The 12,487-nt window shown below is 48.1% G+C and overlaps 1 long non-coding RNA gene across 1 annotated transcript; it reads left to right on the top strand.

Annotated features, from left to right (window-relative positions):
• Positions 1-2,998: 2,998 nt before the first annotated feature.
• Positions 2,999-10,912, top strand: LOC108519050 (uncharacterized). The gene is made up of 2 exons (XR_001882505.1): positions 2,999-3,040; positions 3,152-10,912. It is a non-coding gene; the product is annotated as an uncharacterized LOC108519050 (long non-coding RNA).
• Positions 10,913-12,487: the final 1,575 nt, after the last annotated feature.

Genomic DNA, 12,487 nt, shown 5'->3' with positions numbered 1-12,487 from the left:
GGCAGTCAGTCGGGCTTAGGCAGAGAGGGGTTCACATGTCATTTCACACATGAAATTAATTCCCTTTGCTTCTCCCTATGGTGTTTCCACCATAAATGGGACGGTGTCTAAGAGACACTTGGTGAACTGCCTTAGAACTTAGCTTTGTGGAACTATAGGATGTGAGTGCTGGGAGGAGGACTTCAGCCCACCTGCCTGGCTACCTGTCTCCCTCCCTCCTTCCTTTCTACCTCCCTCACTTCCTTTTTTCTTCCTCCCCTTAAACATTTCTGGAAAGCCTATTCTGCTGTGGTCTGTGATGGGACTTAGGAAGACATGAAGATAAACAAAGGCATTATCTGTATCTTCTGGGGATGCAGGGCCCAGAGACTATAGGCCCAGTCCCACGTGCTGGGTGCTCTGGGAGGGTTAGGAGCAGTGAGAATATAGCAGGGAGTGGGATCTGCTATCCAATCACCTCATTTGACAGGCCCCTTGGCTGAGCCAGTCAGGGACAAGGAGAGCACAGGCTTTACCCCAGGCCTCCAGGCTCCTGATCCAGGGCTCCATTCTTGGCCAAACCTTTGTGTCTTGGCTTGTGCTTCCTGTGGTGGGTTGTTGTGGAGGCTGTGCCCTGTACACAACACTGTTCTCAACGCTGACTCTCACCTGCATTGTGAGCTCTGGTCCTGGTTGGGAAAACCTCAGGTGGCTCCGAGTCTCAGTCTGTTTAGCCAAGGGGATGAAATGAGCCCAAACACCTGCTAAACCGGGAAGAACTGCAAAGGACAGTGGATGGTTATTAACTTTCTTGAGCTCTGCCTATTTCTCCCAGGGAGGGAATTTCTGGGAAAGATTCCAGTTAACTGAGATTTCTAGCCACTGCATGGTTAATTGAACCCAGTTCTTGAAACCATGGCATATAAAAACTAGAAGGTTCTTAAAGACCATTGTGTTCCACTTAAGGAAGCAGGCCCAGAGCAAATATGTGACCTGGGTCAAGTCACGCCTGGGGCTTTACTGCATGCCTATTGTGGACAGAGCCCTCTACTGGAAGCCCTCTGGGTACTACTTATGTTCCAGATGGGCAGTGTTTGGGGGAGGCTCCCTGGTGACACAGACATCAGGATTCCCACAGCCGAGGGTGCTGCAGGTTGGAATCTTCCCCAGCCAGGGCCCTCGTAGGAGCTGGGGATGAGAGCATCGGGATCCAGCCCACAGAGGAGTTGGGACACCTGGCTGCTGGCCATATTCCTGCCTGTGGGTGTTAGGGCCAGTCCTTCCTCTCCCTCAATGTCTCAGTTGCCTCATCTCTACAACTAGAAGCTTTGTAAAAATCTTCAGGGTCTGTACAATCTCCTTATTTTGGGGGGACATTCATGATGAATGGATCTAAGTCATAAGTAATATTTCTTTTTATAATAGCTAGCATTTATCATGCTCTCATTCTGTGCCAGGCCCTACGTTAAGCACTTTCCCTATATTATCTCCTGTAATCATCATGAGACCCCTTTGGGTAAGGAAGCTTCCATTGTACAGATGAGGAGACCGAGGCTCAGAGCAATTCCGGGACTTGCCCTTGGTCAGTCACCCAATGGAGGAAACTGCACCCACATCTGTAGAGCCCCAAAATCTGTGCTCCAAACCTCTGTCTTAGCTTCCCAGTCAGTGACACCAGAACATGAGGGATCCTGAGCAAGATGCCCCTGCAGGATAGTATGGAGCCCTCCTCCAGGGACAAATGCTCTGGGAGGCTGTCATTGTCTGTGAAGCAATCTGTGCTTATGGGTACCTCTCCCTAACCCTACCCCCTACAGCAGTAGTGACTTATCCACAGTGGCTTTGGAGGGGAACTGAGGCCATCGTCACATTTTTAAGGTGAGGAAAGATGCCCAGAAATAGCACATGTTAAGTGACAACACGAATCATTTGCCTAGGGCTACATGGCCAGTATTTATAAGAAAAACATTTTTTCAAAGGCTCAGAGAGCCTGGTGTTGACTCTAAAAGCCTTCTGCCATGTTCTGCCACAGCCTTGTCACCACGCCACCATGCAGTGCAGACTACCCATTGAATCATTATTTAAGGGAAGTCGATTCCCTGTAAACAAAACAACCATCATGGCTTCCTTTGTGCTAAACCCACTGCTCCAGACTTGAAAGGCAGCAAAAACAAGTAAATGACTCAGTGCTTAGCCAAGCACAAAGAAAGGTGGCTCAAGGTCAGAGGCAGCCTCTGAGACCATTTCAGCAATGCTGCTGCGGCAGCTCTGCCCACTAATCACCGGGTGCCCAGAGACAGCATGTGCTCATCGCCCTTGACTTTGTTGAGAGCAGGGAGGAAACAGAGCAGTGCTTAGAAACAATTGAGGCAGAGTAGAGTGCTGGCTTCAGACAGTCATTCGCCAATTTAGTGAGTGAATTGGTGAATAAATTATATTTATTGAGTGCTTATGTTGTGCCAGGCATGGTGCCAGGTGCTGGGGAACTAGTGATGAACAAAACGTCATCCTTGCCCTGTGGGAGTTTGTGGTCTGGTGTGTGTGTATGTACAGATGTTAAATGAAGAATCCCACAAACATACGTGGGAGCTGGTTGTGCTGTACACTGTCAAATCCAGTCTCAGGGACAGTTATCTGGGAGAGGAGGAGGGGATAACTAAAGTCAATTCCGAATTCTGAAGGTTGGCAGCATAAAAAAGTGTAACCAGCAAAGCAGCAGATGCTTCTCAGATATCATCCTTGACATCCGTGTAACATTTGACAAGGTTGGCCTCTCTGGTCTTTTTTGTTTGTTTGAGACAGAGTCTCCCTCTGTCACCCAGGCTAGAGTGTGGTGATGTAAATATGGCTCACTGCAGCCTCAACACCTGGGTTCAAATGATCCTCCCACCTCAGCCTCCCAAGTAGCTAGGACCACAGGCATGTGCCATTATTCCCAGCTAATTTTTAATTTTTTTTTTTTTTGTAGAAACAGAGTTTTGCTATGTTGATGAGGCTAGTCTCAAACTCCTGAGCTCAAGCAATCCTCCTGCCTTGGCCTCCCAAAGTGCTGGGATTACAGGTGTGGGCCACTGTGCCGAGTCTCTCTGGTCTTTCTAAAGTCCTCTCCTCTTCTATTTTCTAACTATTCTTCCCTGACTTTCCTCCTGTCTCTCTGAATGCTCCTTCTCAGGTTCCTTTGTGGATTCATCTTCCGTGAAGCTTCCTCAGGGTTCTCTTCTCTTCCTAGGAGCATTCCTGCGGAAATCTCATCTATTCACAGCCTTAAGTATCTCCTGCCCTGGCATCTTAACCCCTCTACCTGCAGGCCAGTCTTCCCTAGGAGCATTGGAAGCATGCTCACTGTGGCCTCCTGCATGTCTGTGTCTGCACAGCATCTCAGACCCCAACATGTCCTCAACTGGTAGAGTTAAAAGAACAATCTGAACTGAGTCTCCTCCCACTACTTCGTAGCTGTGTGAACTTGGGGGAGCACCGGAAGGCCCGGGACTCATCATCTGAAATGAGGACAGGATACCAACCTCAACAGCTGTTGCAAAGCTAAGTGAAATAGTGTCGTACAATGACTAGCACAGTGCCCAGCACAAACTAGACACTAAGCAAGCACAGGTTGCCTTGGCCCAAAACTTGGATCACCCTTGCCTCTTCCTTTTCCTTCACTCTTTATGTGTATTTGTTCACCATATATTGTCAATTCCAACTCATAAACATCCCTTTAAGTCATTCCCTCCTTGCATCCCCTCTGCTACTGCCCTAACCCAGACCCTTCTGATGGATCTTTCTGCTTTCAGAGAATAACCTTCCAAAAATACCTTTTGTGGGGCCTGTACCATAAACTTCAAGTTCTTTACCAAGTCATGCAGGCAGTGTTCCAAGCTGGCTTACTCACCTTCCCAGAGATCTTCCTGCCACCTCCCTGCCCTATCCCATACTATTCCAGGTGCCTTTGCACACTCTGTTGAAACACCTGGAATGGTCCTCACACTCCTAAGTTCCTCTCTCCTTCCTTTTATCTGGCCACTTTTGCAGAAGTCAGGTAATGGTCCCCTGCATCCTCCCCTCTAGAGACCTGGGCTGGGCACTCTCTCCTCTGTGCTTCTGCTGCAACCGTCACCGACTCCATTAGGACATCCTCACAGCACACAGCATAAGGGCCCCTGTGTCCTTGATAGAAGGTTTGCCTTCTCCCCAAGGGAAGACATGATACCTAAGCTCATTTTATATTGCCGGCACTGGCAGGGAAGCACATGCCGTGGCCACTCAACACGTGTTTACTAATGAGGTCTCTGGTTCCTGGGGGAACTCCAGCAGTTCAGGAGACCCCGCTAATAAACCGAGTAACACCTTAGGGAAATTGTCAGCTGAGGAGAGTCCTCTATTGATTTTTTTACCTAGCACATCCCAGGAAGGCAGAGACTCCTCCTGCCTGTCCAGGGGAGCTCGAGGCTCAGGAGGCTGAAGTGTCTGTCTAGTGGGGGCTTGGGGCTCGGCTAGCCTCTTTTTGTTTTCCCTCATTATAATCCTGCTCATCTGCTTTTGCTGGCTAGCCAATCCTTTTTCCTCTAGTTTAAATGAAAGAAGGGAGAGACGTTTTCTTTGTTTCTTCTCTACTTCTTCCCTTCCTCAAAGCCACACAAACATGTCAGGATCTTACATCCCTGTGGCTGAGGCGCAGCCTGGAAAGCAATGTAAGAGGGATTTATCAATGGTGTTTCAAAAACTAGAGGAGCATGCTGAATGCTTTGGCTGGGAAACAGGTAAGCTGAGCTTTGCAGGATGTCTGCTCTAGATGCCCAGGGGAAGGCCACGAGCATGTTGTTGTTTCCTGGGGGGAGAAAAGGTGCTGCTGCTCTGAGCTCAACATACGCCCTGACCTAGTCTCCTCCCTGTAACCAGGGCACCCTCCGGGAAGAGGCTAACTGTGGCTCAGCGGTCAGATGAGGCCAGGCGAGGGGTGCACCGGTGGCCAGGGTGTGCCTTGTGCTATTGTTTAGAGGTCTAGTCAAACGAGGTCAGTCTGTGGAGGCTGATTCCATCCTACAGGGCATCCTAATAAACCCGTGTGATCGTCAAAGGGTAGACTACAGTAGGATGGCCTTCTGAGGGACTGCATCAGAATCACCTGGGTGCTTGTTAAAACTGAACTGAGAACCTGGGGGAGAGGTGGTGCCTAGGAATCAGCATGTGTGAGGCCCCTATCTGTTCCCTGAGCATACAACTGCTTGTGGTTCAGAAGTTGCCACCAGGTGAGTGGCCATGTATTGCTTGAAATTCAGACTGGAGCCTTGAGTAGGAAAAGAATGAAAAGAAGAATTCGGCACACAACCCAACTTCTGCCTTTTCTGTACATACAAATATAATATATAACCTGCTATGAACCTAGCAACAAAAATCAAGTGCTCGGGAATCTATAACATTTACAAAATTGGTTTTGCTTTAACACGAACAAAGATTTCTTTTTCATTTGTAACTATGGTAAAATACACATAACATAAAATGTATCATCTTAACCATTTTTAAGTATACAGTTCAGTAATGGTAAGTACTTTCACATTGTTGTATATTCTGTCTCTGGAACTCTTCTCGTCTTGCAAAATGAGAACTTTAAACCCATTAAATGACAAGTCTTCACTTCCCCCTTCCCCAGCCCCTGGCAATCACAATTCTACTTTCTTTCTCTATGAATTTTACTGCTCTAGGTCCCTCATATAAGTAGAATCATATAATATTTGTCTTGCTGATGACTGGCTTATTTCACTTAGCATAGTATACCAAAGACTTCTTAAGTATAAAGAATCACTTAAGTGCAAGCAGTTCTCAAATGACATTAACTGTTTTGGGTGTCCCTAAAGCAGAAATCTGATTTTGTTTTGTTTTGCCTTGGGCAGTTGTCCTGGGCTGGTGGTTGGGCCCTGGCTTCCTGAGACCTTGGCCTCTTTGCTGAGGAAGAGTGCAGACCTGGCCTTGCTCTGCCACCTGGGCTCTACTGTCCTGGCCAGCATGTCCTGAGAGACAATAGCCTTGTCGATCATTTAGAAGTCTATAGATATTTTCCCCTGCACAGTCTCTTCTGAGAACCTTTCTTTCTTTTTTTTATTTCAAAGGAAAAAAACCAAAACCAAAAACATACACTTCCATGACTTAGCTATTGACCACAATAGCCAGAAATCAGTGACTCTCTCTTCAGTCGAAGATGGTTCCCGTGGCAACAAATCTCTCATTTCCTTCAACTAAATGATCTGCTCAGCTTTGGGGTAAAAGTTCTGTTTTCTCTAGAATTGCCATTTGCAACCTTGTGTGCACATAGGAATCACCTGGAAGTCTTTATAAAACAATCCCCAAGCCAGGTCCTCAACTTCCTGGAGAATCTGATTCAGCAGGCCTGGGGATAGGGCCTGGTGTCCTTATTTTCAAAGATCTCAGTAAGTGGTTCTGTCTCACATGGTTGGGAATCATTACCCTAAGGCAGGCGGTCTATGCCTTGGTGCACGTTGTAGTCATCTGAAGAGCTTTAAGAAACACTCATGGGACCCCACCCCTTGACATTCTGAGTCTGGTGGCCTGAGATGTGACCTGAGTATTAGGATTTCACAAATTCACCAGATGTTTCTAATGTGCAATCAGCCTTAAGAACCACTCTTCTAGGTCAGCAGTTCTCAAATTGGAGCCTGCCTCAGAATCTCTTGGAGAGCTCCTTTATTGTGGGCCCTGCCCCAGGGTCTCCTTTGGTGAGGCCAGGGTGGAGCCTCTCTAACAAGTCCCAAGTGATGCTGATGCCGCTCCAGGAACTGCTCTTGGAAGCTCATGGCTCTAGATGAACCTTTACCGAGGTTGGCGCTGTTCTGCTGCCCTATTCTTTTCCTGGTTGGGGGTTGGTGGACCCTTCCTTCCCCAAGTCTGATTCAGGCCTGAGACTTCTTAAAGGTATCAGCTTTTCTTTTTCTGAACATTTTAGCATTCAGATAAATACTATGACATATTTTTAAAGCAAAGTAACATAGATTTCTTCTCCCAGGGCTAGGAGCCTCAGAGTCTGAATTAAGAATTTATCTGTGCCTAAGATTAGGATTCATTTTGTGATCTGAGCTAAGGGATTGGTAGGTCTGGAGCAATGGGTTCAGCCTGTGCCTGGGTGAGGGTCGCCTTGTGACTGGTGCTCGGTAGGATCTGAGTGCCACACTTGACCCTCTAGCAGAGGGAGGACCTGTCTGGCCCACCTGAGTGAAAGCCTGGCTTTCTGATGCAGACCCAGACCTCTGCCCACCTCCACATCTGTGCACGAACATGGAAGGTAGGAATGAGGAAACATATCACAGCACCAGGACTGCCGTAAGCCCAGGAGCTAGGGTTCAAGCCTCACTTCTTTATGCATTTCCTTTTCTATCATACTTTGGAACAGGCTTGAGCTGAAACCAGAGAGTTAGTACCTGGTTTCTGCCTCAGTCTATTCTCACTCCTCCAAAGATGCCCCCAGCAACGTGGGCAACTTCAGCCCCCACGAGAGCTCAGAATTCCACATTCAGCCACAAAGTTGACAAGAACCTCTGGAGAGCTCAAAGACTTATTAAAGGTGGAAATGGTTACTGTTTTACTGAAGCAGGGTGAAAACACAACTCACTTCTTAGGATCAAACCCAGCAAATTCACTCAGCCCCAAGGTAACCGAGGACTCAGTTGAAGGAAAATAATTTTGAGCCCCTGAAATAGAAGCTATAAAGCTGTGTATCAAGGGCCAACCATTTTGCTAACATCATATATCTCATGGCATTCGCTTTGATTTTAAATTCATTTCTAGCGAACTTGGTACTGGTTTCTAATGACAAAGCAAACTAAGAGAATGATGACAGGTGCTAGATAAAGCAAGAAGTGGCAGCTAATAGCCTAAATTGTGATGGCATTAAGAAGACCAAAACTAGCTTACTTGTTCAATGACAGCTTGTCTTTTTTTAAAAAAAAAAACTGCATAAAGGATAAGAAAATATGGCCAAGCATGATGGCTCACATCTGTAATCCCAGCATTTTGGGAGGCTGAGGCGGGAGATCACTTGAACTCAAGAGTTGATGACCAGCCTGGGCAACATGGCGAAACCCTGTCTCAACAAAAAATAGAAAAGTACACCTGTAGTCAGTCCCAGCTACTCAAGAGGCTGAGGTGGGAGACTAGCTTGAGCCCAGGAGGCAGAGGTTGCAGTGAGCTGAGATCACACCACTGCACTCCAGCCTGGGTGACAGAGCCAGACCCTGTCTCAAAATAATAATTAAAAAATACCAAAACTAAATACATATCTCAGAAACCATCAAGTAGCCTGAGGTCATTGGTCGTTGAGTGGGGAAGAAAGAGAGAATATGTTATAATAACCCCGAGAGCAACATAGCATTTCAGCTCGGTTCACCCTGTGACATCCAGGACATGCAGAGGTAAAAAAAAAAAAATGAAAACATTCCAACAATGCTCAATACACTGTCAAAGAAGGCAGGGCAGCGTGTTATCCACTTCAGAATTATTTCCATCCCCAAACACTTAAAATGCATTCACAAAAGGCTTGGTGCTTAAAAGATAAACCCTCAGTGACCTGGAAGTTCACATAAATGAAATAGTTCATGATCTGATGATGCAGGATAGGTGAGATGGGTAAACTCACTCTTTCTTTCTTTTTTTTTTTTAAAGACGGAGTCTCATTCTGTCTCCCAGGCTGGAATACAGTGGCGTGATCTCAGCTCACTGCAACCTGTCTCTCAGGTTCAAGTGATTCTCCTGCCTCAGCCTCCCAAGTAGCTGGGATTATAGATGCCTGCCATTATGCCCAGCTAATTTTTTGTACTTTTAGTAGAGAAAGGGCCACCATTTTCACCAGGCTGGTTGTGAACTCCTGACCTCATGATTTGCCCACCTAGGCCTCCCTAAGTGCTGGGATTATAGGTGTGGGCCACTGCACCCAGCCAAACTCACTCTGTTGAACTTAACATTTTCCCCCTGACATTGGAGACTCTTCTGCTACCTCTCTCCTAAGAAAAAAGGACAGTGGCGAGGACGGGTGGTGGGGGGACAAGCCCCTTCCACCTTGCCACCTCCAAGGGACTTTGCAGTGTGGGTGATTGTGTAGCTGGTCATCCTCTTTCTGCACCTCTGATTCTGCTTGTGTTGTCCTTATTGTGTGGGGCAGGATGGTCAGGACTTCAGCTAGGGCTGTGCAGGCTCTACAGTGACTCAGGCCTGGGTGTTTTTTGGTGAATTTAAGAATATGACCATTTTTGGGGGGAAAGTGACACTTCTACTCTCTCCACACCTTCACCATCCATTTTCTTACTGGACTTTGCTGCGGTCCTGCAAGGAAGACAGGGCAGAGAGTAGCAACCCTCCTTGCCGAGGCCCAGAAAGATAGCATGGTATGCCCAGGGCACCTGTGGTGGGTGGCGGACGTCTCCTCTTGGGTGCCCAGGCTTCCTCAAGGTGGGAGGGACTGGAGGGCAGGGGATGGTGGCCAGTGTCCCACTGTACCCCTCTAAGGCACCTTTTTCTCCGCTCTGAAGTTGTTAGGCTGATCTGGAGTCTGCTCCAGGCCTGGGCTGCACCCTGGCCTCGTGCCCTGCCCAGCACCTGTGTGGAGGGAACTGTTCATATTCATTCCTGTTTGGGGGCCAAGCTCAGGGCACCCGAACCAGCAGCCTTGGGTGGCTGAACCCAGTGGGACAGAAGGGAGGCAGTTGTATCTGGCAGAGTTACCCAAGGCCACAGGCCTAAGCAAAGCAGGAGAGTGGGGCAAGCTGTGGTCAGGAACCGTGGTGCTGGCCCCCTGCTGCTCTGGCCACGTGGGAGGAAGCTGGGGGTTCCCAAGTGGCAGCTCCTGCCAGCCTACCCTGGACTCCTGAGCCCGTTCTCCTGTACTCTTCTCCAGTGGGACATCTGGCCCTCACTGTGGCTGGCTTCTGGGCAAGTCCCTCTGCTCAAGATCACTTTGTGGGGCAGCTGGTCCCCCCGGGGCTCCCACACTCTGCACATACAATTTAGGGACCTGGCAGGGTCTTGGTGGCCTATAGCTTCCCTTTCTGGACCCGACTAGCCTCCCATTAGAGAGCCATAACTCCTCTTCAATACAGTGTTGTTTGAACTTTGAAATATATGCATTTGTCTACGTATTTTCTTAAAAATTAACACTTTATCTCAATAAGCATACAATGGATTGTTCAGTGGTACAGTTTGGAGCCAATCCCCTGCCACCTCCCTCCCCAAGTAAAGCCAGGACAGACGCTGGAGTCAGCACTGAAGCTGTGGAAACCTTTTGCCCTGGAGCCAGGTGCCTGTGGCTGTGCCTGGGTGTGGCTTCAGCCCAGGCTTGGTGTCAGTTTCCTGGCAGCACTGCCCAGGAGCCCGCATGAAGGCAACCGGATCTTTCCCTGAGTGGCTGGTGCACGGGCTCATTTCTGAGTGACCTCCTGCATGTGAAGAAAAAGTGGCCAAGTGGCATCCCTCCCTTCCTTGGCCGCTTCCCTTCCTTGCTTTCCTTTCAATGAGCCGAGTCACACTGCACCACGCTCTGTGCAGCCTTCACCGATGGAGAAGAGAAGGGAGGCCCCAGATGTCCTTTGCTGGGATGTGGAGAAACACCATCTATATGAAAAGCCCCTTGCTTGCTCTTCTGATTTTCTCTCTCCCCTGGCCCTGGAGAAAAAGGCTGTGCCATTCAAAGACAGTTTGGGAACATGGGGGCTGCAGGCCTGATCTTATTTTTACACAAATTTTATTCTGGGAGCAGTGGTTTATACAAACTCCTGTCGCATAATTCCAGCTTGTGTGTGGCTGTCTTTGAGTAGTGATTCTGAAGTGATGACTGTGATGCTACACCTAAAAACATCATCAGGGTACTTTGTATCTGTCACTGTGTTTGAATGGCCCTCAGTTTCTATCTAATAAAACTAGTCAAATGGTTCATCTAGCAAAGACTCTTTGGCTGTGGCCGTGTGTGTGTGTGTGTGTGTGTGTATGCATGTGTGTTTTTGTGTGTGTTTATGGGTATTGGGCTGCACTGGGCTGACAGCAGCACAGCCCAATGTGGGGAGCTGCCAGGTATTGTGAAGAGCCCATGGCCACCCTGGGCATACCTTTGGGCAGTGTTGGGGGCACATGAGAATCAGGGGACTTGTGGGTGGCTGGCAGGAGTAGCCATCTGACCCAGCGAGTAGGTGGGCTCACAGCAGGGGCTTAGAGCCCAGATCAAGATCAAGTTGAGTGGCATGCTAAATTGACAGTGTACAAAGGTGTACAACGACATGGAGAGAGGATTCTGGAGCATCAGCAGGAGGAGGGAGGGCCCCTGAGGGCTGGAGTTACCTCCCTTGAGGGCTGGAGCTGCCTGGGGCAGGTGAGTTTGAGATGCACTCGTAACTGGAAGCAGATCCCATGGCTATGCAGACCTACCTTTCTGTAAGCAAAGCAGCTCTATCAAGGTCCAAAGTCACACTAAGGGCATCTGAGCACTAATTACCCATTTGTAGAGAGAGAGAAAACAAAACAAAACAAAACAAACAAAAAATCTTCGTTCAATGCCAATCTCCTTGAGTGTATTTAAGACAGAATTATATCAAAAGTTTTTTGCATTTATGTGCAAAATACCTAGTTTGAGCCTATTTGCCCCATGAAATGTAGTTAACATTGCTTGGAGTCCCCAGATCTGCATCTTGGAAAAGCCCAAAGCCTTCCCCATGATTTCTGTAAATTCCCAGGGACTGGTGTTTCCATGACCCCACTGCCTTCAGACTCCTGCTTTTGGGCATGTTTCTGTTTTGTATTGTTGACCATCCAGATATTAGATGCCGCCCTTTCCTTAATATCTGTGATGGCGTAGTGTGTCCCAGAGTGTGGTGGGAAGCAGTGGGAACGGGATCGAGACCACTTCAAACATCCTGAAAAGGAGACAGCCCAGCCATTGGCCAGGTTTCTGGTGTGGACACTCCTTATGACCTTGGCCTTACCCTACCTCTCTGGCTTCTATCTTCCACCTCTCCCTTCTTGGCCTCCCTTTTCTTATTTCTCCATCTCCCCATTTCTCTCTTTGGAGCTATTGAATCATTCTCTGTTTGCTTGGTCTCCTGCTGAGCCTGGGTCTCTGCTCACCTTCCACCTTCCAAAGATATGTTCTCAAAGAGGAGCATTTCCTGTCTAAGATGAATTTTGGTGACAGCTGTAAGATGTTCAAATGTTGAAATGTTTCATTATGACAACTGTAAAATGTCAGACACTCAAGCAAGCAATGACGGAACCTAAGGATACTATTGGAGGGTCATCTCTGAGACCTGGGCATTGCCTTTTTTTTTTTTTTTTTAGATAGGGTCTCGCTCTGATACTGAAGCTGGAATGCAGTGGGACGATCTTGGCTTATTGCAACCTCCGCCTACTGGGCTCAGGTGATCCTCCCACCTCAACCTCCTAAGTAGCTGGGACCATAGGTATGCACCACCATGCCCAGCTAATTTTTCTATTTTCATTAGAGATGGGATTTTGCCATGTTGCC

Source organism: Rhinopithecus bieti, unplaced genomic scaffold, assembly GCF_001698545.2.
Source record: "Rhinopithecus bieti isolate Rb0 unplaced genomic scaffold, ASM169854v2 scaffold_42084, whole genome shotgun sequence".
NCBI classification, from domain to species: domain Eukaryota; kingdom Metazoa; phylum Chordata; class Mammalia; order Primates; family Cercopithecidae; genus Rhinopithecus; species Rhinopithecus bieti.
Note: the sequence above shows the minus strand (reverse complement) of the source record. Positions and strands in the feature narration are given on the sequence as shown.